Source organism: Dermacentor albipictus, chromosome 10 (genome assembly GCF_038994185.2).
Source record: "Dermacentor albipictus isolate Rhodes 1998 colony chromosome 10, USDA_Dalb.pri_finalv2, whole genome shotgun sequence".
NCBI classification, from domain to species: Eukaryota; Metazoa; Arthropoda; class Arachnida; order Ixodida; family Ixodidae; genus Dermacentor; species Dermacentor albipictus.
The window spans coordinates 91,747,244-91,774,362 of record NC_091830.1 but is presented as its reverse complement, the minus strand read 5'-3'; the positions used below and the strand labels follow the sequence as shown (position 1 = coordinate 91,774,362).

The 27,119-nt window shown below is 49.9% G+C and overlaps 1 long non-coding RNA gene across 2 annotated transcripts; it reads left to right on the top strand.

The window, feature by feature from the left end:
- The first annotated feature begins 20,633 nt into the window (after positions 1-20,633).
- LOC135918129 (uncharacterized) lies at positions 20,634-26,820 on the top strand. 2 transcript variants are annotated; one of them, XR_010569565.1, is made up of 2 exons: positions 20,634-24,547; positions 25,913-26,820. It is a non-coding gene; the product is annotated as an uncharacterized lncRNA (long non-coding RNA). The 2 variants fall into 2 exon arrangements; XR_010569564.1 differs by having other exon boundaries at positions 25,908-26,820.
- The last annotated feature ends 299 nt before the right edge of the window (positions 26,821-27,119 follow it).

Below are 27,119 nucleotides of genomic sequence, written 5' to 3'. Positions count from 1 at the left end.
TACGGGACCCCATACGTTGACATGAAGAACAGTCAGCTAGACAAAGTAAACGCCCTCATCAGAAAATCACACAAAATTGCCTTGGGTCTGTCCCCCTCCACGTCCACAGCGAAATTACTCAAAATGGGAGTCCACAACACGTGGGAAGAGCTCGTGGAGGCGCACAACGTCAACCAACTGGAGAGACTAAAGCTGACAAAGACGGGAAGAGCCCTGCTGCAAGATCTGGGCCACCAAGTCGAGGATGAAAGGCACCTACCTCAGCGTATCCCACACGAGATCAGAGACAAGCTACACATAAGTACCATTCCCAGAAACATGCATCCCGAGTACGACCAGGAAAGGAGACAGGCGAGAATACAGGCGCTCAAGCGTATACTCGAACGCACCAACAGCAAAGAAAACGTTAGATATACGGATGCAGCTGCGTACAGTACCAACGACCGATTCGCAATCAGCGTGGTCGACGAGAAGGGCGAACAACTTACAACCACATCCATACGTGCCAAGGACGCGAGCATTGCGGAAGAGGTGGGCATAGCCCTGGCCCCCGCAACGTGCAAGGAGGCCATGGTTACCGTGGTGACGGACTCGCAAGAAGCATGCAAAAGGTATATGAATGGAAGGATTGGAAAGGCAGCACTTCAGGTCTTGAACAACACCAAGATAGAAGCAGCACAAATCCTCTGGACGCCGGGACACGAGTCTCTCACGGGGAACCAGGCGGCGCACGCCGCGGCTCGAGATCATGCACGCCGAGCCATCTCCGACGCGCAGAGAACACGTACCAATTAACGACTGTGACGAGGATGATGAACGCATATCCAAGAAGTACTCGGATATCTTGGCGCACTACAGGAAGCAGAGGCGTTGCTACACGTCCGCGTATAAGACGATAAGTAGGGACCAAGCGGTAACCTGGAGAAGACTACAGGCTGGAAGCTACCCACACGGAACACTGCTGCACGCCATGTACCCGGGCATCTACGGGCGAGACTGCAAGTTCTGCCCGCCGGACACGCCCAACACCTTGCGCCATATGGTGCTTTGATGCAGGAATAATCGAGAAGCACCACCATCATCATCGCCACCAGGCGATAACATGCAGAAAGAGGCGGATTCAGAAGAAGAATTGGAAGACCAGTCGGAGGCTCTGCTGGTGACGCAAGACCCTGACAGCCAGCTGTGGTTGGTGAACAGGGCTCGGGCGGCGGCAGCGAGCCATGACTACCTGGACTGAGGAGGCCACCCACCTTTGGGCTCAAGAAACCTGGTCTCACAATAAAGTTTATTTCTCTCTCTCTCTCTCTTTGGTCGTCCCACGATGTTACAGAAAGTAATAGATGTTTGCTCCTGTTGAATCTTAAATGTGTATCACTGGAGAGTACGAAGTCTTTACCATATAAAATGATCAATCGTTTGTGTTTGTGTGCATGTGTGCGCTTTGATTCCGTCCTCTCGGTGGAAGCACATCCAATCTTCTTCTGTCTGTAGATACGTAAGTTTAAAATTGATTTTGTTTATTTTAACTATCTATTGAACTGCTTAATTATGTGTCGAATAGTGAAAGCACAAGATCCCCAAAGAGGAGAGGCAAAAAATACAGAGCATAACAGTATAGTGTGCACAATAACAGTTCAATATTACGTAAACAAGATAATACCTCAAAGTGCAAAAACATTTCTGTAAGTTAAGCTAGTGCTTAATACAACATTTACCTTACTTCATTGACATCAATTGTGTTGCAAGAAATGTAAAAAAAATGTAGACACAATTATGCCGCAGATTCTAAGGTTTCAAGAAAATGAAGACTTCCTTTTGGAAGCTTGTTACATTCGGCAATTGGTTCGGGGGTACATGCAAAACTTGCGCAGCTTTTTCTGGCCAAGTACGGAAATAAGGACAAGAGGATAAGTATGACGGGTTTGTCGTGTTGTTGGTTGGGTTATATTGGAGGCAGGGTCCAGGACAAGTACAATATAGAGTAATTATAAAATCTAAATGTGTCACATTTTCCTAATTATAGGGTCTTGATCCCATACATTGGAATAATTCAAAGACAGTCATCACATCTGCGTGTTTTAAAAAGAAGCGAAACGAATAGCCCTTCTCAGGATTCTTTCCAGACTTGTGATGTTCGTATCTGTATAAGGCTCACACATAATACTTTGATATCAACACTAGGCCTTATTAATGACGGGTAAATAACTAGTTAGCTCAACTTAAGCGGGCGGAGGCTTCTTTAAGCTTGTGAAGCCTAAGGCACAAATATCGAAACACCCGTGAGTATGTGTTACTATTATGTGCATACCGATTCAAGTTATTTGTAATCCGCACCCCAAGATATTTCTACTTCGTAACTTTAGTTCGTTGCTCGGAGCTGATAGAGCAGGGGAACTTACGAGGTACTTTTAGCTCGCGATCTCTCATCTAAAAGCATGGGAATCGAGAAATTGATTTTTTCCTCAACCGCTGCACCGTTTCGATGAGTTTTATTGCATTTAAAAGAAAATATTACCTAGGGATTGTATCAATAAAACATTTAGTTTAGACATTGATTTTTTACAAGTATTGATGTACACTTAGTAAGAAGTTTACGTAGCCTTCACTCAGCAATAATATAAGTATAACACAATTTTGTAAGCTGCATCTTATAATAAACCTGTAATAGACAAAATTGATGTATTGTACACCTCTCTGAAATATACCAGTAACGAGTATAAATTTAGCAAAACCCTCATAAACTTTTTAACAATTTCACCTGAGCTGTAAATTCATATATCCAGTTTGTCCGCTCTGGAACATATTGTCACGGCTCACTGGAGACAAGAAAGGAGAGCGGTATTTATTCGAGAGAGTTAGGGCAAGCGCTCAGCTCAGGCTTCTTCTTCTCTAGCGCCTCGCTTGCACAGACGAGGTCGTCGTCTTTTTCGTCAACGTGGTTGGGCGCTGATGGCGTCGCGGCATTTGCCCTCCTCCAGAAAGAGCATCGTCCCGATGCTCTTTCTGGAGCATCGGGACCCACTCTTTGCCCACACTCTTTGCCCGGGCTGGTAGACGACGCATCGATGGTGTTCATTGTAACGTCGGGCATCACGGTCTTGCTGGCTAGCTATGCGAACGCGCGCGAGCTGTCTTGCTTCTTCAGCGCGCTCTGTAAAATCTGCGGCGTCAGTCTCGGAATCACTGAAGTCATGAGGAAGCATAGCATCCAGCATTGTAGTCACTTCTCGACGTGGAGGAGACTGAATGGCGTCATTCTTGTTGTTTCTTGCCGAGCCGTATTATAAGCAAACGTTACGTAGGGTAATATTTGGTCCCAGTTCTTGTGTTCCACATCGACATACATGCACAGCATGTCTGCGAGAGTCTTGTTGAGGCGCTCCGTAACCCCATTGCTTTGCGGGTGATAGGCTGTCGTCCTTCTGTGTGCCGTGCCACTGAGGGTGAGTACAGTTCGCAAAAGTTCGGCCGTGAACGCGGTTCCCCTGTCGGTTACGATGACCGCTGGAGCACCGTGCCTCAGGACGACGTTTTCGATGAAGAACTGTGCGGCCTCGGCTGCTGTGCTGCTAGGAAGTGCCTTGGTTTCAGCATATCGCGTAAGGTAATCTGTCGCGACTATGATCCACTTATTTCCGGCAGCAGATATTGGGAATGGGCCCAAAAGGTCCATCCCAATTTGTGCAGACGGTGTTGCAGGCACTGGAACGGGATGTAATAGTCCGGCAGGTTTCGTAGGTGGCACTTTTCGCCGCTGACAGTCAAGGCACGTTCGAACGTAGTGCTTCAGCTGTGCTGCGAGCCGTGGCCAGTAATACTTCTTTTTGATCCGTGCTAATGTTCTTGTGTAGCCTAAGTGACCTGAGGTAGCTTCGTCGTGACAGGCCTGCAAAATTTTATTGCGGAGTGTTTTAGGGACGACTAGTAGATATTTCTTCCCTGTTGAAGTTCCCCCTAAAAAGAACACTGTTGCGTAGGCAGAATGATGACAGGTGCCTCGAGAACAATCTGGGCTTGTTTGTGGTGCGGCCTTCTAAGAAATCAATTAGTGACGCGAGCTCCTGGTCCTCTTGCTGTTGTTGAGAGATAGTGGCCGCATCAACAACTCCCAAAAAGCCAGTGGATTCGTCACCATCTCCGTCTGATGACTCGATCGGCGATCTGGAAAGGCAATCAGCGTCTAAGTGCTGCCTTCCCGATTTATAGACCACCGTCATGTCGTATTCTTGAAGCCGTAGGCTCCAGCGCGTGCCAAACGTGCAGATGAATCTTTCATGTTGGTCAACCAACAGAGAGAATGGTGGTTACTTATAACTTGAAATGGGCGGCCGTATATGTACGGACGGAACTTGGTAACTGCCCATACTACAGCCAAGCATTCCTTCTCTGTGGTGGAGTAGTTCGACTCGGCACGTGACAATGTTCTACTCGCGTAAGCGATGACTCGCTCAGCGCCGTCTTGCCGTTGAACAAGGACGGCGCCTAAACCTACGTTGCTGGCATCGGTGTGGATCATTGTCGGCGCATCCACGTCAAAGTGGGCAAGAACAGGCGGAGTTTGTAGACGGTGCCGCAACTCGTTAAATGCCGCCTCCTGCTCCTCGCCCCACACAAACGTGACATCATCTCTGGTTAAGCAGGTAAGCGGTGAGGCGATGCGTGCAAAACCCGCAATAAATCGCCGGTAATATGCGCATAGGCCCAGGAAGCGTCTGACTGCCTTTTTGTCTGTAGGCCTTGAAAACTTTGCGACGGCTGCGATTTTCTCAGGATCAGGTCTGACACCTGTGTGACTTACTACGTGGCCCAAAAACTGTAGTTCTTCATATCCAAAGTGGCACTTTTCAGGTTTTAAGGTAAGCCCAGCTGACCGTATGGCTTGAAGAACCGACCGTAGCCGTCGGAGATGTTCATCAAATGTGGCAGAATAAACAATGACATCATCTAGGTAGACTAAGCAAGTCTTCCACTTAAGGTCTGAGAGTACAGTATCCATTAGTCTTTGGAACGTGGCTGGGGCGGAACACAAACCAAAAGGGAGAACTTTGAATTCATAGAGCCCATCAGGCGTTACAAATGCAGTCTTTTCGCGATCCCGCTCATCGACCTCTATTTGCCAGTATCCACTTTTTAAGTCCATCGATGAGAAGTACCGTGCATGCCGTAGCCTGTCGAGGGAATCGTCGATGCGTGGTAAGGGATACACATCTTTTTTTGTAATCCGATTGAGCTTGCGATAATCGATACAAAACCGCAGGCTACCATCCTTCTTCTTAACGAGTACCACGGGCGATGCCCAAGGGTTTTTTGACGGCTGGATGACATCATCTTCTAGCATTTTCTTGACTTGCTGCTGTATTGCTTCACGCTCTTTCTCAGCCACGCGATACGGATGCTGTCGGATGGGTATTGCAGTTTCCTCCGTAATGATGCGGTGTTTCGTCAGTGGTGTTTGACGCACACGGGACGTTGTAGAGAAGCAGTCCTTAAAATCGTCAAGCAGTTCCCTGAGACTTTGTTTCTCTTGCGGCGCTAAACCTGGGTCAACGTCGACGACGGGTGCATGTGGCATCGTATCGGTGGTCGATTCTTCTTTTGCAGCAAAGCAGTGTTGAACGTGGTCAATTTCATCAAAGTATGCCACAGCGGTGCCTTTACTGATGTGCCGGCGTTCATTCGTAAAATTTGTCAGAAGTATCTCTGTGCGACCACCGATTAGGCTGACAATACCGCGAGCGATAGCAACACCTTGATGGAACAGAAGTGCAGTTAGTTGTTCGGCTACGCCGTCCTTGTCAAACTGTTCTCCGCAACTGACGGAGACAAGACTGCATGATAGTGGTGGTATGCAGACGTCGTCGTCGGCGACACGTAACGATGTACGTTGGCGCTCTTCGTCGTGGCTCGTCTCTGTACTAGTTGACAAGGTTATCTCGCCATCCCGTATGTTAACGACGGCACCGTACTCCCTCAAGAAGTCCATTCCAAGGATGAGTGATCTGCAGCACTCTTTTAAGATCATAAAAGTGGCGACAAAAGCTGTATTTCCTATCTGGAGTCGTGCAGTATATTTTCCTGTAGGTGTCATTATCTGGCCACCGGCATTTCGAATATAAGGGCCCGTCCATTGCATTTTGACTTTTTTAAGCCGGTCTGCCAACTGCTCACTCATTATCGAAAAGTCTGCGCCAGTATCAACTAAAGCTGTCACGTCGTGCCCATCAATCGTTAAAAGTAAGTCGGAACTCACAAATTCGTCGGCGTTCCGATTCTCCGGGCTGCTCTGCTCGTTTCTCTGTAATGTCGGGGGACTTTCGGTGGTTCGACGACTTGCAACCTTCCCCCCGGAGGTCGCCGGTTTCAGTTTCCCCGCCGTGGGCTTGGAGATCGGCCTCTTACCACGTCGGCGAAACTGCGACGGTTCGGCGAAGAATAACGCAACGGAGACGGCGAGCGCGACCGGAGATTAGCTGAGCTGCCTTGTTCCCGAGTGACGCTGTCGTCGAAGCGTCGATGTCTCTCAGGAAACTGTCGTGGAGTGGCAGGTGGCATTTTCTGGATGCCACCCTGGCGATGAGGGCAAAAACGATAAATGTGCCCTGGTTCGCCACAGCCACATTGAAAACACAATGGTCGGCGATCAGCAGTGCGCCATACATCGGTCCTGCGAAGCTGGGGTCGCCTGAAATGCTCCCTCTGTATCCAGGCAGCAATAGGTGGCCGCTGGTGGTACTGCTGTACTGGCCCGGTAGAAAGAGGGCGTCGAACAGCGTCCGCGTAGCTGTATGCGCGCGGCTCTAAGCGTGTCTCGGGACACGGTTGAGGGAGTGGCTCAGGTGATGCAAATGCTTGCCGGATTTCTTGGCGGACAACTTCAGCGACCGAAGCAACAGTGAACTCCGTCGGTGTCGCAGTTTGCTTCGCAATCTCCTCGCGCACAATGTCTCTTATTAGTTCACGTAGCGAGGTCTCGTCTGTCGCTGTCAATACTGCGGCTCCTGCAGGCGCATCGTTTGTCAGGCGTTCGTATTGCCGGCAACGCTGCTGCAGCGCCCGCTCGATTGCTGTGGCTTCCTTAATGAACTCTTCTACATTTGTAGGCGGGTTACGCACGAGACCAGCGAATAGCTGTTCTTTGACGCCGCGCATGAGATGGCTCAGCTTCTTGGAATCAGGCATGTTGGGATCCGCGCGGCGAAACAAACGAGACATGTCCTCGGCAAACATCGAAACACTTTCGTTTGGCTTCTGAATGCGCAACTCGAGAAGGCGTTGTGCATTATCTCGGCGATCAGTGCTTCCGAAGGTGTCAAGTAGCCGACGGCAAAATTCGTCCCACGTTGTCAAATGTGCCTCGCGGTTTTGGAACCACGTCCTTGCGCTACCTTCAAGAGCGAAGTACACATTGGAAAGCTTCTGGTCCGGACGCCACTGATTGACCTTAGCTACGCGTTCGTACTGGTCCAGCCTGTCTTCGGCGTCTTCATACGTGTCACCGTGGAAGCTAGTGGGGACTAGATTGTTTTGAACAGTCACCTGTGTTGGACTTGCAAGCGCCATTTCCTGAGTCGGTGAGGTCGCTGACAACGTTCCTTGGAAGAGGCCGAATTCCGGGCACAGACCTTGCAGGCGGCGGCTTGCGCGGTGCACAGGTGTCTCGACGCGTGGATGATGTCTTGAAGGGCTGGATGCAGGGCTACTCGCAGGAGTCGTCCCTATCATTAGGTGATGATGCGATACCCAGTACGTCCACCAGTGTCACGGCTCACTGGAGACAAGAAAGGAGAGCGGTATTTATTCGAGAGAGTTAGGGCAAGCGCTCAGTCCAGGCTTCTTCTTCTCTAGCGCCTCGCTTGCACTGACGAGGTCGTTGTCTTTTTCGTCAACGTGGTTGGGCGCTGATGGCGTCGCGGCAATATAATGGATGCAGTTTCCACAAAGGCGATATCTATTTTCGTACCAAACATAGGGATTTGTTAACGTTAAGCACCAATTTGCTTCCACTTAGGAATTTTCGGCAGCATTTCTAACCAATTTTAAGCCCTAAACCAACATTCTCCTGCCTAGAGTCACTAGAATTGAAACTTCTCTCTCAAACGCAACAAACGCGATTAAGCGCTAACTTGCAACATAATACTACCATGTATGCGACGGCCACATAAATTGTTTATCACGATGCACAGGCTAGACTTCATTATCGGTCCTTTGACCAGTTTAGTATCCTTGTCAAGTAAGGAGCCCGTGTATCGCGGCTTATGCATAAGGCCGACTTACGTATACAGCAATATAAAGTCAAGAATATAGCGACGCTTTCGAGTGAGTTTCGACTACGTCGTGTGCTATGATTTCATGATGACGAGTGAAAGCTTCGACCGAAAGCATAATAGGCGCGGTAAATAAACCCTTGATGAAAGCTGCCTATTCGACGTGCGAAAAGAAAAAAAAAACCAATCCGCTTTACTAGACCACAACCATTAATTACTGCCAGAGTGCAACGTTCTGTCACGTATTCATGGATCGCAGCCAACTAACCTCGAATACAAGCATGTTTATAGGCACGGTGGTCCTGTGCTGCACTAACACTACGAGTCACACTATTTCTTGTATTTTGCCTAATTAGTTATAAACTTATCATCATCATCATCATCAGCCTGGTTACGCCCACTGCAGGGCAATGGCCTCTCCCATACTTCTCCAACAACCCCAGTCATGTACTAATTGTGGCCATGTCGTCCCTGCAAACTTCTTATTAACTTATCAAATATCTCGAAAATCGTCCATCAGAAAATTCAGGTCAGCGTCAAAAAATTACCGATTCATCTTCCAGTTGCTCTCTCTTTATATATATATATATATATATATATATATATATATATATATATATATATATACATATATATATATATATATATATATATATATATATATATATATATATATATATATATTGACACAACTATATTTGGCAGAACTATAATTCAGCGGGTATGCGCCAGTGGGGACGACGCTGAAGTAGCGCGGGTTTTTAGGTGAATCGGGGGAAACGAAGAAGACGTTGTTGTTGTTCCCTTGGACGACTGATAAAGTGCGTTTCTTGGCCGTGCTGCTACGCATACTCGTCAATCCCACGTCGTTACACTGGTGGAGGTGCGGGGTATTCTTCATGCTTGGCACCCCTTTGCGGAGCCGACGATCGAGCCCGGAATCGCCATCGTGCATCGAAACACCGGTTCACCGCTTCAGTCGTCGCCTGCTAGGCTTAGCGCCCGAGTCCAGTCCCCTACAAGAAACTTCGAGAAATCGTTTGCCTCCTACAAACAACATGGCCACCGCAGCTCCATCGCAAGTAACACTACAGAATCCTATGGTCCCGGAGAGCTTTCATGGTGATGCCTTTGAAGACGTCCAAGATTGGCTAGACCAGTTCGAGCGCGTCGCCCAGTACAACCATAAGACCAGCTCAGCGGACAAACTCTCGAGTGTCTATTTCTATTTGAAGGACAATGCTCGTACGTGGTACGTAAACCGGGAGAGGAGCTTTGCCACGTGGGACGACTTCCGCGCACAGCTGCTGGATACCTTTTCAAGCATTGACAGGAGGGAAAACGCGCAGCGTCTCCTTGAAATCCGCGTTCAAAAGCCCAATGAGAGTGTTGCTATGTTCTCGGAAGACATGGCCCGTCTTTTCCGTAGGGCAGACCCAGACATGCCAGAGGAAAGAAAGCTGCGATATCTCCTGCGAGGAGTGAAGGAGCAACTGTTTGCCGGCCTTGTGAGAAATCCACCGACAACAGTGGCACAGTTCACAAAAGAGGCTACAGCCATTGAACGGGCCTTGCATCAACGATACCGCCAGCATGACATGGGTAACTCGATGGCGAACACTTCCGTACTGGCTGCGAGTAACGACATGTCTCTGCGTGAAGTTGTCCGAGAAGTAGTGCGAGAAGACCTTCGGCAGCTCGGCTTTCTGGTTGCGCCTACGGAACCGACGCCAGCGTTATCTTTTGTTGCTGATGTAGTCCGGGAGGAAGTCCGGCAAGCTTTTTCAGCGCCAGACTGTGGCAACGTTCCGCGGCGCCTCACTTATGCGGAAGCTGTTCGCCGTCCACTCAACGCAACTTCAATGCCGTTGACTCCCATAACTACAACACCACCTACGCCACAAATAGAGCCGACATCGTCACCCTCGTCGACTCTACCGACCCCGCCGATCGTGCCAGCACAAACAACGCCGTATCTTCGACATGCGCACGCCACTCCTTGGCTCCATGGAGAGCCGAACTACCAGCGTCGGAAAACCGATTTGTGGCGCACCGTCGACCGTCGACCAGTGTGCTACCATTGTGGTGAAGCTGGACACGTCTATAGAGTTTGCCGCAAATGGAACAACTATCGCACCGCTCAACACCCAAGCTTTCCTGCCAACTATGCTTATTCTCCGTACGACGGTCGACGCGCCTACAACGACGCTCCTGTGAACAGTCAGCCACCAAATACGACGACGCCCCGACCACGTTCTCCTTCTCCATCTCCGGCGCGCTACAATTCGCCGACTCGTCGCAGTTTTGCCGACGTCACTAGGGGCAGATCGCCTAGCCCTCGACGGGGAAACTCACCCCCGCAGCGACCTCCGGGGGTGAGGTTGCCAAGACTCTAACTGCTCCACATCCCCCGTTATCGACGAACGACGACGTGAAGACGACATTGACGAAAAAGACGCCCAGCACAACGACGAATACGACGGATAGAAGTACGAAAGACGTAACTGACATCGTCAGCGCCGAGCTCATCGTTTGCATTGACGGCCACGAAATAGCCGCTCTGGTGGACACTGGCTCCCATTTTTCAATCCTTAGCTTACAGGTCGCTGACAAACTGAGGAAGGTGAAGACACCATGGCACGGGCCCAACATAAGAACCGCCGGAGGTCAGTTGATGACACCTGTCGGGAAATGCACGGCCCGACTCTTAATCGCCGGTTCAACCTTCGTCGTCAACCTCGTCATCCTTACTGAGTGTTGTAAAGAACTTATATTAGGCATGGATTTCCTACGGGAGTACGGCGCCGTGATTAACATCCGTGACAGAAGCGTTACATTTGCCACGAGTTCAGATAATGTCACCCATGAGAAGCCACAGCAACCTCGCTTACGTATTGCCGCGGACGACGTCATACTTTCGCCGCGGAGTTGCTCTCTCGTACAGGTGCACTGTGACAGCCTGCAAAGCGGGACTGGAGTAGCTGAACACATCAGTGCACTAGCCCTGAATTGCGGTGTGGCCATTGCCAGAGCACTTATCAATGTAATCGACGGAAGCGCCGAACTCTTGCTGACAAATTTTAGTAGGGAGCGCCGACACATCGTTAAAGGCACTGCTGTCGCCTATTTCGACGAAGTGACAGAAATACAAGACTGCAACTTAGCGCAGGAGTCGGCCTCTACAATCCACACAGCTGCACCTATTGTAGACGTTAATCCGACGTTAACGGCCGTTGAGCGGAACCGTCTGCTTGAGCTCATCAAGCAGTACCAGGGCTGTTTCTCTTCTGCGTCAAGAGTTGGTCAAACGCCACTTACCAAACACCGCATCATTACTGATGTCGACGCCAGACCCATCCGACAAAACCCTTATCGTGTGGCCCCAAAGGAACGCGAAGCAATACAAAAACAAGTGAAGACGATGCTAGAAGATGGCGTTATTCGACCATCTAATAGTCCGTGGGCATCACCTGTAGTTTTGGTGAAGAAGAAGGACGGTAGCCTGCGCTTCTGCGTCGACTATCGGAAGCTCAATCAGGTCACAAGGAAGGACGTTTATCCACTGCCACGTATTGATGATTCCTTGGATAGGTTGCGAAACTCGTGCTACTTTTCCTCAATGGACTTGAAAAGCGGTTATTGGCAGATTGAAGTGGATGAGAGAGACCGCGAGAAAACAGCCTTTGTGACGCCTGACGGACTCTATGAATTTCAGGTACTTCCTTTCGGTTTGTGTTCGGCGCCAGCAACATTTCAGCGTCTAATGGACACTGTGCTCTCCGGACTCAAATTGCAAACATGCCTGGTGTACTTGGATGACGTGATTGTCTTTTCCGCAACGTTCGACGAACACTTACGAAGGCTGAAAACTGTTTTTGAAGCGATACGCTCTGCCGGTCTTACTTTGAAGCCTGAGAAGTGCCATTTTGGTTTTCATGAGCTCCAGTTCCCCGGTCACATCGTCAGTAGCCAAGGAGTCCGACCTGATCCGGATAAAATTGCCGCCGTCGCTAAGTTCCCGATTCCATCAGACAAAAAAGCCGTGCGACGTTTTCTGGGACTTTGTGCATATTACCGGCGATTTATTGCGAATTTCTCGCGTATCGCATGGCCGTTAAAACAGCTCACCCGAGAAGATATGCCTTTTACTTGGGGCGAAGACCAGCAACGGGCATTTTACGAGCTACGGCAACGCATGCAATCTCCTCCCGTATTAGCACACTTCGATGAGGAAGCCCCGACGATATTGCATACAGACGCTAGTAACGTCAGTCTAGGGGCGGTGCTAGTACAATGGCAGGACGACAGCGAAAAAGTGATTGCTTACGCCAGTAGGACACTATCCCGAGCCGAAGCTAACTACTCCACCACTGAAAAAGAATGTCTCGCAATGGTATGGGCAGTTCTGAAATTTCGTCCGTATTTGTATGGTCGGTCTTTCACCGTCGTTAGTGACCACCATTCCCTCTGCTGGCTCATTAATTTGAAAGATCCTTCCGGCCGGCTCGCACGCTGGGGTCTTCGACTCCACGAGTTCGACTTTGTTGTTACATACAAGTCGGGAAAACGGCACGCAGACGCCGACTGCCTTTCTCGGTCTCCTGTTGAGCCGGCAGCACAAGACGATGACGACACGGTTTTTCTGGGACTCGTGGATACTGCCGATCTTTCACGCCAGCAACGGGATGACATTGTATTGCTGCCGCTTATTGATTACCTCGAAGGACGAACCAACAGCTTGCCGAGGCTCTTTGCAAGAGGGGTGGCACCATACTGCTTGCGTCGCAACGTCCTCTACAAGAAGAACTTCTCGCCTAGCGGCAGCAACTACTTACTTGTTGTTCCATCACCGCTTCGACGTGAAATCTTACACGCCTGCCACAACGAGCCGACTGCTGGGCACTTGGGCTATACTCGCACATTGGCACGGATTCGGCAGAATTACTACTGGCCGAGACTTACTGCGGTCGTTAAACGTTACGTTCAGACATGTCTGGATTGCCAACGTCGTAAACCGCCATCCGTCAAACCAGCCGGCTTACTGCACCCTGTTGACGTACCGGCCACACCATTTGTACAAGTAGGCATGGACTTTCTGGGCCCCTTCCCAACGTCTACTACTGGTAATAGGTGGATAATCGTTGCCACGGATTATCTCACTAGATATGCCGAGACAAGTGCCCTGCAACGGGCAACAGCAGATGAAGCGGCACGATTTTTTCTGGAATCCATCGTTTTAAGGCATGGCGCTCCCGCAGTAGTCGTCACGGACAGAGGTACTGCGTTCATGGCCCAGTTTTTAGATATCGTTCTACGTCTAAGTGGTACCGCCCACCGGAATACAACAGCGTAACACCCTCAAACGAACGGACTGACAGAACGACTCAATAGGACACTGGCTGATATGATCAGCATGTACGTAGATGTAGAGCATAGGAACTGGGACGAGGTTTTACCTTATGTCACCTTCGCGTACAATACGGCTCGTCAAGAGACCACTCGTACGACGCCCTTCAGTCTCGTATACGGCCGTGAGGTTACAACAACATTAGACGCAATGCTCCCTCATGAATTTGACGACAACGAGACGGGTGATGAAGAGATAACACACCGAGCAGAGGTAGCTAGGCAGCTTGCGCGTCTGCGAATCCGCGAACAACAGGACATTGACGCCAGACGCTACAATCTTCGGCACAAAGCCGTCACATACAACATCGGCGACAAAGTGTGGATCTGGACACCTATTCGACAGCGTGGGCTCTCTGAAAAGCTCCTACGCAAATACTTCGGGCCCTACATAGTTCTCCGACGCATCAGTGACGTTAACTACGAAGTTGTTCCAGACAGCTCGCACCGTTCAAAGCGCCGACGGCATTTACCCGAGGTCGTTCACGTGCTGCGTATGAAGCCGTACTATGAGGACTGCCAAGGCTGCGCAGTTCTTTACCGCTGCTTTCCAAGCCTCTATCAGCGGGACGATGATCTTTTCTAAAGGGGGAGCAAATGACACAACTATATTTGGCAGAACTATAATTCAGCGGGTATGCGCCAGTGGGGACGACGCTGAAGTAGCGCGGGTTTTTAGGTGAATCGGGGGAAACGAAGAAGACGTTGTTGTTGTTCCCTTGGACGACTGATAAAGTGCGTTTCTTGGCCGTGCTGCTACGCATACTCGTCGATCCCACGTCGTTACAATATATATATATATATATATATATATATATATATATATATATATATATATATATATATATATATATATATATATATATATGTATATATATATATATATTATTTATATATTAATGCCGCAGAGAGTTGTCCATAAGTAAGTTACAAGCCATCTAGGGCGGTACCCTTCCAAGCGCTTCATCGCATTGCCATTAGGAGAGCGCCAGCAGCGCCTCGCGCATGGCGTGACAGTGAGTGTCTCACGCGTATGCGACAGCGCCGGAGTCCCCCGTCCATTGAGTAGTCACGGCGTGGCTACTGGTCATCGGGGCACGTGAGAAGTGTGTTCGGCGATGAGACGTGGCTGCCTGTTGAAAAAAGACTCTAGTGCACTCTCCTTGCTCACACAGGACTCACAATCATGCCCCGTACCTCCAGCAGAAATGTAGCACTATTCATTCATTCACATTCATTCACAAAACTTTATTAGCGTCCTGAAGCCCGGTCTTTTCAGACCGAGGCGGGCAGCGTCCACGTCGGCACCGCCAGGCCGAGCCTTATGGCGTCATCGTGGACCCTCTGGACAGCCCGTAGCTGATCTTGATATGAAGAGCTTGTTATGAACTTGTGCCAGTAAAGCCATTTTTCTTCGGGGTCGGCGAGAGTCGCGGGACAGCCCGCCAGCATGTGTCTGATGTCAATGATGCCATCGCACACGTTACATTCTGTCCTAATTTCTCTTTCTGGGTGAATTTTATTTATGAAATACGGAGTGGGGTACGTCCCGGTTTGCAGTAAACGTAGCGTCACTGCCTGAGCCCTGTTCAATTTTACGTGTGGCAGAGGGAATTGCCTACGCCCCAAGTAGTAATATTTAGTTATGTCGTTGTAAGTTAGTAAGTGATCTTTATGTTCCCCGGCATGGTAGTGGGCGTCGGTTCGGTTCTGACCGGCACGGCAAGCAAGTCCTCGTGCCAGGTCGTTCGTCACCTCGTTGAGGTTGGGCCGAGTCTCGTCCACTTGTCCCATATGTGCAGGAAACCATCGGATTTCAGTTTTGATACTTTCGACCTTGTCGATAATTTTAGCCGCAGTCCCAGCTACATAGCCTTTGTCAAAGCTCTTAATTGCTGCTTTGGAATCGCTATAGATGAAAGACCATTTACGGTTCCTGATGGCTAGAGCAATCGCGGCTTGCTCCGCCACCGTGGAATCCTTAGTGAAGATGGTGATGGCGTCCCGTACCTCGCCCCGGCTGTCGACCACCACGGCGGTGTAGGCCTCTTTGCCTTTGACCCAGGCAGCGTCTACAAGGGCCGCCTGTTGTCCTAGCTGTTCAATTTCTTTCAACAAAGCTTTCGCTCTCGCTTTTCTCCTGCTAACATTGTGTTCCGGGTGCATATTTCTCGGGAGGGGGGTGGTTCTGATCGCGTCTCTAAGTTTCGCGCTCAATTCTACCTCGGATTCCTTCGGGTTCATTGATCTATTTGGGTCTGTCCCTATCGCTTTGAGTATAAGCCTGCCCGCTCGCGTTTTCGTCAGTCTTTCCTGCTGCGCCATCTGTTGCGCTTCCGCCATCTCTTCTATCGTATTGTGCACGCCTAGGTTCATGAGCTTCACGTTCGAGGTGCTGATGGGTATACCTAGGGTAGCCTTCACTAACTTTCTGATCAGAGTGTTTAGCTTGTTCAGCTCGGCCTGCGACCATTTAAATAGACCTGCCACGTAGGTGAAGTGACAGAGAGCGAAGGCGTGCACTAGCCTTAGAGCGCTGTCCTCACCCAGGCCTCTGTGTCTGTTGCTGATTCTCCTTAGTAATCTGATGACTTGGTCCGTCTTGTTGGAAATGTGCTGAATGGCATTCAGGTTTGTACCTCCCGCTGCTATGTGGAAGCCTAAAACTTTAATATTTTCCACCTGCCTGATCGCGGATCCGTCGTGACAGCGTAACATAATCTTGGGTTCCTCCCCGGGGACGTAGCCCCTGGGTCTTCGACCCCTGCGTCGATGTTTTAGGACCAAAAGCTCCGACTTTGCCGCCGAACAGTTGAGTCCCATCTCGCCTAGCGTGCTTTCCACGGCGTGCATGCTCTCTTGCAGTCTGGTCTCCGTTTGGCCTACGTTACCGTTGGCGCTCCATATGGTTATATCATCGGCGTATATTGCAAAGTGTATACCTTCTATGCTCTCCAGTTTCCTCGCGACTCTGGTCATTGCTAGATTAAATAGCATGGGCGAAAGTACGGCCCCTTGCGGGGTGCCCCTGTTTCCCAGGTTCATCACCTTTGATTTTAGTTCACCTAGCGTGAGGCTCGCTTGCCTACCGCCCAGAAACGCCTTGACTACACTGTATAGCCTCTCGCCCAACCCCAGCTCGGACAGGACCTCGAGGATGGCCTTGTGCTCTATGCGATCGAAAGCTTTTTCGACGTCTAGTCCCAGAATCGCTCTCGCGTGCACCGGGCTAACGTGTATGAGCTGGTGTTTGATCAGGAGCATGGCGTCCTGAGTCGATAGTCCGGGGCGGAAACCGATCATGTTATACGGGAGTATGTCATTTTGCTCGACGTATCTAGTGAGTCTGTTAAGAATAACGTGTTCCATAGCTTTACCTATGCACGATGTAAGCGATATTGGACGTAGGTTATCCAGATGGAGTGGTTTGCCCGGTTTTGGTATGAGGATGGTGTTAGCTATCTTCCATTCCTCCGGATAGTCTCCCTTTCTCCACAGCTCGGTGAAATGATCCGTCAGGAAAGTGATCGACTCATCGTCTAGATTCATTAAGAGTTTATTGGTAATACCGTCGGGTCCGGCTGCCGATCTACTAGATAGACCATGGAGGGCGGCCCGTACCTCACCCTCGGTGAAATCGCGGTCCATTTCCTCGCACGGTCCTCCCATGTACTCCACGCGTTCGTCGCTATCGCCTGGTTGTTCGAGCGGGAGATATTTGTCCGCGAGCTGTCTCATGACTACCTCCTGAGTCATGCACTGGCTGACTTGATGTACCAGTTTTGTAATTGCTGTTCTCTTGTTTGACTTAGTGTCGCTCTCGTTCAATAGATGTTTGAGGATGTTCCAACTGCCTCCATGTTTGATTCTGCCGTCTGCCAAGTGGCAAACTTCGTCCCACTGCTGTTTCACGAGCGTTCTCGAATGCTCCTCGATCTGTCTGTTTAGCAACGCTATCTTTTTCCTGAGCTTTCGGTTCAGTCTTTGCGTTTTCCATCTTTGCAGAATGGATTGTTTGGCCTCGATCAGATGCGCTAGCCTACTGTCCATGCTCTCTATGTTTTCTCCTGTCTTAATTTCTTTAGTGGCCTCCCTGAGGTCCTCTTCGAGCTGGTTGATCCAGGTCTGGAAGGACTGTCTTCCCGCTTCTATCGGTTCCGATTCTAGTCTCTTCGCTCTAACTTTCCTAAAATGGTCCCAGTCCGTGCACCGAAAGGTTCTAGTCTCTTGTTTCGGCATACCTATACTTATGTGTATGATGTAGTGGTCGCTGCCTAGATCGGTGCCCGAGTTTTCCCAACTAGCTTGTTTCGAGTTGTTGACAAAAGTTAGGTCGGGCGTAGAGTCCCTGCACGTGGACGTGCCACAGTGGGTGGGGAAAGTCGGATCTGTGATCAGGCACAGTCCCAGGTCCGTGGCAAGGTTCCATAACCCCTCACCTTTCTTTGTATTCCAAGCGTATCCCCACGCTTGGTAGGGGGCATTAAAGTCCCCTCCGATGATGAGCGGAGAGCTCTTTGCGACTGCGAGTGCCTTGTTGAAAAGTGCCCTAAAGCTTTGTTTCTTGTAGGTGGGACTGCTATAAATGTTCAGGCAGAAGATACTCTGCGCTCTGCCCTTGTGCCTTTTGAGTACGACTTCTACTAGGATATACTCGATTTTACTCAGTCCGAGATGGATATCGTGTTCGATAAAGGGTAGCTTTTTGTCAACGAGGGTGGCCAATCCCCTTCCGGAGTCTTTTTCTCTACATACCGATTTGTACCCGGTTAGCTTTACTTCGTCCGCTAAAGTTTCCTGCAGCATAAGTACTTTTGGTTTGACCCCCATCGATCTAATTAATTGGCGCAGCGATGCCTTTTTGTTGTGGAATCCGCGACAATTCCACTGCCACACACTAAAACTGTGGGCGCTATCCATGATTATGGAATGGGTTAATTTTGCTGTTACCCGCGATCGATCTCTTTGGAGCGCCCCCTGACGTTCCAGAGAGCGATTTTACGCTTTCTGATTCTGACGGCAAGAATTCGTCGTCGTCGCATTTCGATTCGAGTTTCTTGAATCGCTGTTCGGCCGTTAACCTCCATTTCCATAGTTTATCCACTTTAAAGTTAGTCCTTTCCGTCGTTTCTCTAATTTCTTTGATTACCTCTTTCAGCTCGCTAAGGACTTCGAAAACCGAGTCAGTTTCGGGGCTTACTGCTCTTTTTTTCGGGGCGGGGGAGTTATCTCCCTCGCCTGGTTCGTTGCTTTGAACTACTGGTCTGGCTACTGCTACGCTGGCAGGGCTCGGCTGTGCCTTCTTTTTCAGTTCTGCTACCTGTTTGGTCAGCTCTGCATTAGCTTTACGCAAAGAGTTTACCTCCCTAATCAATTGTTCTATTCTGGCATCATTGCTTTCAGTCACCGCCGGCGTAGTGGCGCCACCAACGATTCTCACCGTACCTTTGACTTTATCCGCCCAGGCGGTCCCAACTGTCGGCTTGGCACCGGGTGTTCCATCTTCTAAGAGCGCCTGGGCTCCTCCCGACTTGGAGCGGCTTCTCTCCCTCGCGGCCGATCGCGACCGGGCACGTTCCCTTTGCACCTGCGATCCTCCCGACTTGGAGCGGCTTCTCTCCCTCGTGGCCGATCGTGACCGGGCGCGTTCCCTTCGGCGAGCTCGTACCACATAGGGTGTTTGAAATCTCTGCTTGCACACCTTGTCTCCGGTGGGATGGTCTCCTCCACAGAACTTGCACTTGGGCGTGCAAACGTGGTCCGCTCGTGGGTTGGGGGCTCCACACCCTCTACACTGAACAGAGTCCGGCGTGGGGCACACGTCCGAGCGGTGTCCTACCCTACCACAAGTGAAGCACACATCAAATTGTTTCCTGTAGAGATAACATCTTAACAAGGTCGGCCCGTAGCGCACAAAGTTTGGCACTTTCAGTCCATCGAAGAGGACGATGACTGAGCCTGACGTCTTTATGCGCTTGGCGGCCAAAGCGAGCGGGTTGCGCTCATGCACGATATTCCTTGTGATAGTAGACTGGGAGTCCCTGATGCCGACTTGTCTAATCACCCCTTTGCACGTGGCGTGCGGGGCCGTCTCGTACGCATTGACCTCGTACTCCGTGTCCACGATTTTGAAGGACTTCATTCTCACGTACCTTGCCGCATGGTCTGGGTCAGGCGTGCTCACCACCACGATATTTTGCGTCAAGTTGGGGCATACCATGTCTTCACTTGCTTGCTCTGCCGTTAGGCCTGAAGCCTCGATCACTGCAGTTCCAATAGCGGTGGTACTTACTTTGCTCAAATTTAGCCCTCCTCGTGGCCTGATTATAATTTTCCGATGCTCCTCGGGCAGTTGGGGCATCCTTGAGGCCTTTACTATACGGTACTTGATCGAGCCGGTGTTGGTGGCGGGTCCCTTGCTGCCGCCGGACGCTTGCGAGGTACTTGGCGTCGCGTTCGCCGCGTTGCTGCTCTTCTTTCCAGCACGGGATCGTCGTCCGGTAGCCACTTGCCAACCGAAATCTTCCTCGTTGTTGTCCTCTTCGTCTTCCATACGGGAGTCTGCCATGTCCTCCTGGCGCGCAGGCCGGCAAGGCCTAATGGGCCCTGCTCCTCGCTAGGGTTAGCTCCGCACGTAGTGGGGTGAACAGAGAAAGTCCAATAAAATTGTCAAAAGTTGGTTCCCACCTCGAAACTTCGTATCAGTCGAGTCTGGGCAACTTCACGAATCTGATGATGTGCTTGAAATCGTCGTACCTCGAAAAATTGGCCAGCGGAACATCGAAAAAGACGGAGCCGATGTGAGAGACGTATCTGCTCCGTGCTCTTCTTCTTCTTCCTGTAGCACTATTCGACAAAGGACATTAAACTTGTTTTTTTCTGGTCGAAATTGTGCCCGAAAACTAAGGCTAAAACACTTTCACAACAATTTGCAAGGATAGTTATACTGGAGCCCTTTTCGACAAGCAGCCACGCGAATATTGAAATAAGGTCTGAAATGGTGCAAGAGATCTTACATTACATTGCGGGCGAATGCAGTTGCGAACCATTATTGGAGATTGCACCATTATATCAAATTTTCATAATGAGCGCGCTCGTTTATTTGTACGGTTGTATATTGCAGAGGGGTTTACGTTTGATATTGGAATCCTACAAACTCTAAAAACATGGTAAGACAGGCATAGGCTACCCAATAATTTATGTCCTTCTGAAGGAAAGATTCGTTCGTAATGATTTCGTCCCATAATTTTCACGCTTGCTTCCTTTTAGGTGCATTGAGGTGGCACACTATATAATGCTGCTTGAAAGAATAAACATTTAGATTTTAGCAAGCGCCGTCGTTTGCGCTGTTCTTCCGGCTGAAAAAGATTCAATTGCCCATTTGTAGAACGGAATGATGTCGCAGCGTAAGCAACGACAATAATTTTGAATTTAAGTGTCTTAGCGGTACCAGAGCATAGCCTTAGCGTAACGAACCAGTTATATTTGTGTCATTCATTTGACAGCAATGAAGAATTTTGTGTCCCGGTGTCTCAGTGAGACGAGAGCCCTTTGACAACTTTCTTGTGAAGGGACTGTGGTACCATTCACACACCCAAGCTTACGATGCATCAGAGAAACCACGCAGCGAAGCAGTGGGTAATACTGAAATGCCAAAGATTTCCGCGCGCGCGGCCCGTTGCAGAGCTCTGGATTGATAAATTGCGTTGCACGTTATGATGAATAGTTTCACACTACTGACGTGGCAAGTAGCTAACTCAACACATTCAGGTGTCCGCCCTGCTACTCCCATAGTTCAACACATATTGTAGTTGTAGAATTAAACTATTCTCCGTTTCATACATGCTGTGGAGGCTAGCCTTACTTCTTGCAATAGCTGCGTTCGTACCTAGAAATAGCCCGATGCTTTTACCAGCAATTAGGTGGAATTATATATTTATGCTCAGCAATAAATGAAAAAGCTTTATAACATAATCATGAACAAGCTGCGTAATAGAGCAGCCAGTACGGTGCTTTAGATGATTCTGCGTTTCGTAGTTTTTTTCTTTTCGCGTTTCCTTCATTTGCTAGCCGTCGTGGCACCTGAAGCGCACGCTCGCGTGAAAAAGTGTGACCACGAATCTTCACCACGAAATGCGCGGAATAACAAATTTTGATTGCCGTAATTCGTAGCTTGCTTTCCATTGCGGGCGAGCGGGGGCACTCAAGAGCGTCCCCAAGATGCTCCTTCCAGAGCACCGGCGTTACAATGAACGAACAGGAGCCGGAGCGCCCTGGTAAAATGGCCGAACGGGAGCAGTTTGGTGACGCCGAGGGTGATGCGCAATAAGAGGGGTGCGAAGGAATTCACGTGACGCAAATGCACCATATCCTTTTTCCTGGCCGTGTTTCCTTCGTTTTGGTTCACTGTGCGGCAGAAACTGCATAATCACAGCGCAAAGGTAATAAATCTGGTCACGTGATACACATTTGCCTTCGTTTCAACGGGAGGGCACGCAGTCGCAATCCCGCTGCGCTGCTGCTCGGCTCTGCCATTTGCCTCTGCTCCTGTTCTGCCAATAGAGCAGTTCATTAGTATAAACGGAGACGAGATATGAAGGGAGATATGAAGAATAAAGAACCAGCACGAAACAAGCATTCAAACCACATAATTCATGATAAGGCGCGCCTTCAGTAATGCGAAGGACGTAGCGCTCCCACCATACGTTTCCCGGTGAAGATTATCCTTGCGCAAGCTGCCACGGCAACGGCAGCTTCCGAAACGAAACAGTCAATTCTTGGAGCTCCTTATTTTATTTGAACTAGCACCGAAAAACATTCATTGATAAAAAAAGCACGGACACGACTAAAAATAGTTAATGCATCATTGCACAAGTCATACAACAAATGCAAAAATTTACGTAGTGTTTCCACAAGAGCACTGTGTCAAACGTGTGACGTACATTGCCACTCTCCATGGCAAGTCACTGATCTTAAAAAGAAGCAGAAGAGAATAAAAATCATGCTACATGGGTCTTGCGTCCGCGAAAGCATTCTCAAAAGGACCCACAATGACTATAATACTGGTGGCAAGAAATATAAAACAATAAGATAAAGTTCGTTGCGCCGCGACAAGGTGAATGCAGCGCACGAGCAAATATGGAAAATAAAGAAGATACCTTGCGTATATGCCCTAGGGTGTGCATAAAGGGAACACACAGATCTTGTAGTTATCAATCGCGAAAGCTGCGCATAAATTACGTTGCAATGGCTGCTGCACAATGGAACCTTCCACTCAACATGCATTTGCGTCATGATGCGCGTAAAAGTTATATCAGGCAACTAGGTACGGCCAAAGATTTTCAGGGTTTCACACAGTGCAGCGGTAAACAAAGCACACGACATTACTGATGCAAGCGCTTTGTGACACGTCGTCCTTTCAAAGAACAGGGTCGACTTTTCATCTAGTACGCGCTGCTCATACTTTCCGCGCCAGACGCGCAGGTAAAAATGTTGCCCTTGCACTTCACACGAATTTCGAAAGCCTGCCCTCGATGCTAAGCGCGGTACCGTTTAAGTTAGACGAGACAATCGCGAAGCCTGCCTAAGCTGCCCTTGACTCGGCCAACGTATAGGACATCGCCTGCTGAATGGGATGGCACCGTCTGTATAACTACGGTCTCACACTTGAGTGATGTGCCGGCGTCTCACGTCACAGAGCTTTAGGCTTTTTTCGGAGCGTCGGAGTTGCTTGTAGCGCCGTCAGGCAGGAAACCAGTGTCGCCATCTCCGCACGTGCTCTCGCTGTGGCTGCTGGAAGGATTGACCGTACTGAAAGACTAGGCTTCGGTCGAATCCTCTACAATAGTCTCCAACGCCGGTTCCAGAGAGACGAATCTACGCGGTGACATCGAATGATTTCGTCGAGACATTCTAGCTCGTCGCCGTAACTGGCGATGACCGCCCGAGCTGTACAGGTAGGGTCGTTGCGGTGATCGTGCGAGTGGTACGGGCTGTGCTTGTTGCTGCATGGGTCTCGCAGTGGACGTAGATGGTCGCTGCAGCGACTCGGACAGCTCTTGTTCCGGTGATGCAGGCTGCGTCGGCGAAGGGGCCGAACTCGAGCTGGAACCGCCAGGTTGTTGCAATGGCACCGAAATTCTTCGCCGACACAGTTGCGGCGGCAGCGGAAGAGGGGGATCACTATCACAGGACGATGTCTCGTAGTCGAGCCTGCTCGTGTCTGGCGCGAATATCAGCGACAACAGCTCGTTGCTGTCGCTTTGCATTTTCCTGGACTTGCATAGCGAGCAAAGACAACCCATGGTTTTTGGTTTCTCAGGCACTGTCGTGGAATAATCTGGAAAACTTGAGGACGAAAGTTTGCAGTACCATCCGTCACTGTGGTAGATGTTGCCTAGTGGTCCCTGTTGCTATCCTGCGTTGTGAATTTTGACTGAAGATTCTTGCACAACACAGGAAGGTGCTTCGTCCGCTGATTATGCCTACCGCTCTACGGGCTCACTCAAAGCATGACGACGGCCGGCCGCAGTGCGCAACGCCTACAAATACTCTTGGCACTTAGGAAGCAAGAAGTTGCTGCTTTACGAGCTGGGCTCAGTGGTCTAGTGATGTTCCAGAGCGTGACACACTTAATTTGTCAACGCCTCCTAGATAACTACAAATCGCGCGCATCAGGTCACGTGGCTTTATTATGCAGGGTCTTGATGTCATCATGTAACCGACGATAGGGAAAAAAGGTGAGTCAGCAGCGGTTGACATGGAAGAAAAACAGGGTATTCTGGGGTGCATTAGTGATGTACTCTGTGGTTTGTTTAGACTGTACTACCTTCGACATCGACCTAGATGGCTAGTCTGCACTGCATCCGCGATCGGTACGTATTTCCGGTGATGGAAAGCCACACTTCCGGTTTTAGCGATGCACCGTTTGAACGCGCGCATCTGAGTTTTATTTCGGCTTCTCGCGTTAATGGTGTATTATTACTGCTTCTTACGTAGCTCTACGATAACCTGGGGCGTCCATTTCGTTCCGAGCTTCAATTTAACGCCCTTTTCATTTTCGTGCGTGCTCTAGAAGGACCCAAGCCGTCTAAATTGACCATACGAAAGTGGCGGAACACCTGGATACTACGTACACGACATCGCTCCGATGGGTGTGGTGGAACGCATTTCTTAAAGCAGTGTCATCTGCCACATTTAGCGGCGAGAACCGAAGATGAGGAAAGAGTTGTGGGAGTGCGCGTGGCCACGCTGCATGCGTCCGAGGTGGAGACGAGGAATTAAACTGGCGATTGGGCGGCTGACACTCGTGTTGACCCTTTCCTGAAGGGCGTGGGTGCCCCTTAGACGGAGTATGCATGCTTCACTTTGAGTTATGTACTCTCATGTGTGATAACCTCGATCTGGTTATTAGTCACGCCATAGTGAATTGAATTATAGGGTTTTACGTGCCAAAAGCATGAACTCATGATGAGGTATGCCGGAGAGGCGACTGCGGATTAATTTTGACCACCTTGGGTTCTTCACCGTGCACCGAAATCTAAATACGCGGGTGTTTTCGCATTTCGTCCCCATCGAAATGCGGCCGTCGTGGCCGGTATTCACGCCGTAGTGAAGCACTCTGGATAAATTTTCACCATCTGGGGTTCTTCACCGTGCACCGCACGCATGGCGTACGGGCGTTCGTGCATTCCGTCCCCAACAGTTCGCCCGGGCACGGACGAGGCGAATCCGTGTCCTGTTGCTTAGCTGCGCAACGACACAGCCACGCAGCTACAATCTTCAGGGCGATAAGAAGTGAATAGAATTGAACATAAATAGTCGTTAAACATACATGGCCCCCAATCACATCTAGGTTAACAACAATAAAAACAAAATGAGAGACATGGATGAAAAAGAAAGACAAACAAGCAACATGTGCTTCCGTTTTGATTGTTTTTTTTTTGACAAAATGATAATATTGGAAGGCGTTGTTCACGCCCGATAAGACTGATTCCACTGCATTTTCCAGCGTCATCAATGACGCACGAAGTAGTCGCTGCCTGTATACGGTATCAACGTCTCTCTTCCACACAAGCATACGTTATACGTGACGCGTGCAGTGGCCGCGAAATACTTTTCTGCGTTCACTAGTTTTTGAGCGAGCCGTCAAACCGCTGTATAAAATTACGACAGCAAAGCGCCTGGCCAAGAAATACGCGTCTCGCAAAAATTGGGACTGCTTTCTTTTGCCAGCGCAGAAATTGAGCGGAGCTGACGGACCGCAGGCAGTGTTCCGTTTGGTTGCTACGGTCTTGCTGGTCACAAAGGCAACGAGCGGCAGATTCTGAAGCGAAGATTTCGGAGCACAACCTTTGCAGGTGCGGAAGGCGTGTACCTTTGAGGAAGAGACACCACGGCCACTGCAGTTTTCTTCGCATCTCCCGCAGAAGCGGCCAGGACTTCAAAAGCATGGGCTGCTTCCATTCGTGCTGCTTATCCGAGGAAACTGAACCGCAACGTCCTTTGTTGGCAGGTTCCGACCCCAGCTGCAGCGGGTTCGAATCGGTCGTTCACAGCATCAGCGACATGAACGAACGTGTTCAGGAACCGCCAGAAGTAACCACAAGACAGATGTCGGTGACCTTCACCGAAGGCACAGACACCGCTGCCATGGGCATTGACCACGGAGGAAGCAGGGTTCGTGCTTGGTCGTACGGAGGATCCCGCGGCCTCTACAGCTTGGCGTCCAGCGCCACTAGCACCCTGACCATTGGCTCAAAGCACGGTTGCAGCACGGACACGCTGACCGAGGATGACGGCGTCGGCGTGGCTCAACGCCAGACATCAGTGCATGAATGAACTGTTCGTGGACGAATCTTCCAATGTCTTCCGAACTGAACGTTTGTTCGTCCTATCGCTCCCTACTAACCTCGTTAAGTTCACCAGCAAATTACCTCATTTCATCTGCAGTGCAGAAGAAATGACTGTTTTTCATCGGAAATTAAGTGTTTCGCAAGAATACGTAAATACTGATGCCGGAAGACCGGTGACATGAAAACCACCAGCGCTTATCCGCAAGTTCTCGTGACATACGCCATACGTGGAATACGTATGGCGTATACGTGACATGACATACGTGGAATAAAGCTTTGCTTTTAACATTTTACCGTCGCCTTCTTTGCGTGCTTAAGGTGTAGGAGTATTATACGGAACAACCACCGAGTGTTATTCGATGCGACAGTTCACGTTGCGTGTGCTTACTCTACACATTAGAAACTGTTAACTCGGCCAGTTTACGGCCCACTGCTGCAAGCGGAGACTTCACTGCGCATGCGCAGAACACTGAACCGGCCAGCAGGTTTACGGAGCGGCACCCGCTCGCTTGCTTACCCCAGGGGAGCGTGCCCAGTGAGCCAGCGCCACTCCAAATCTGGACATGGAATACACAATCATGAAAGCTGGCGC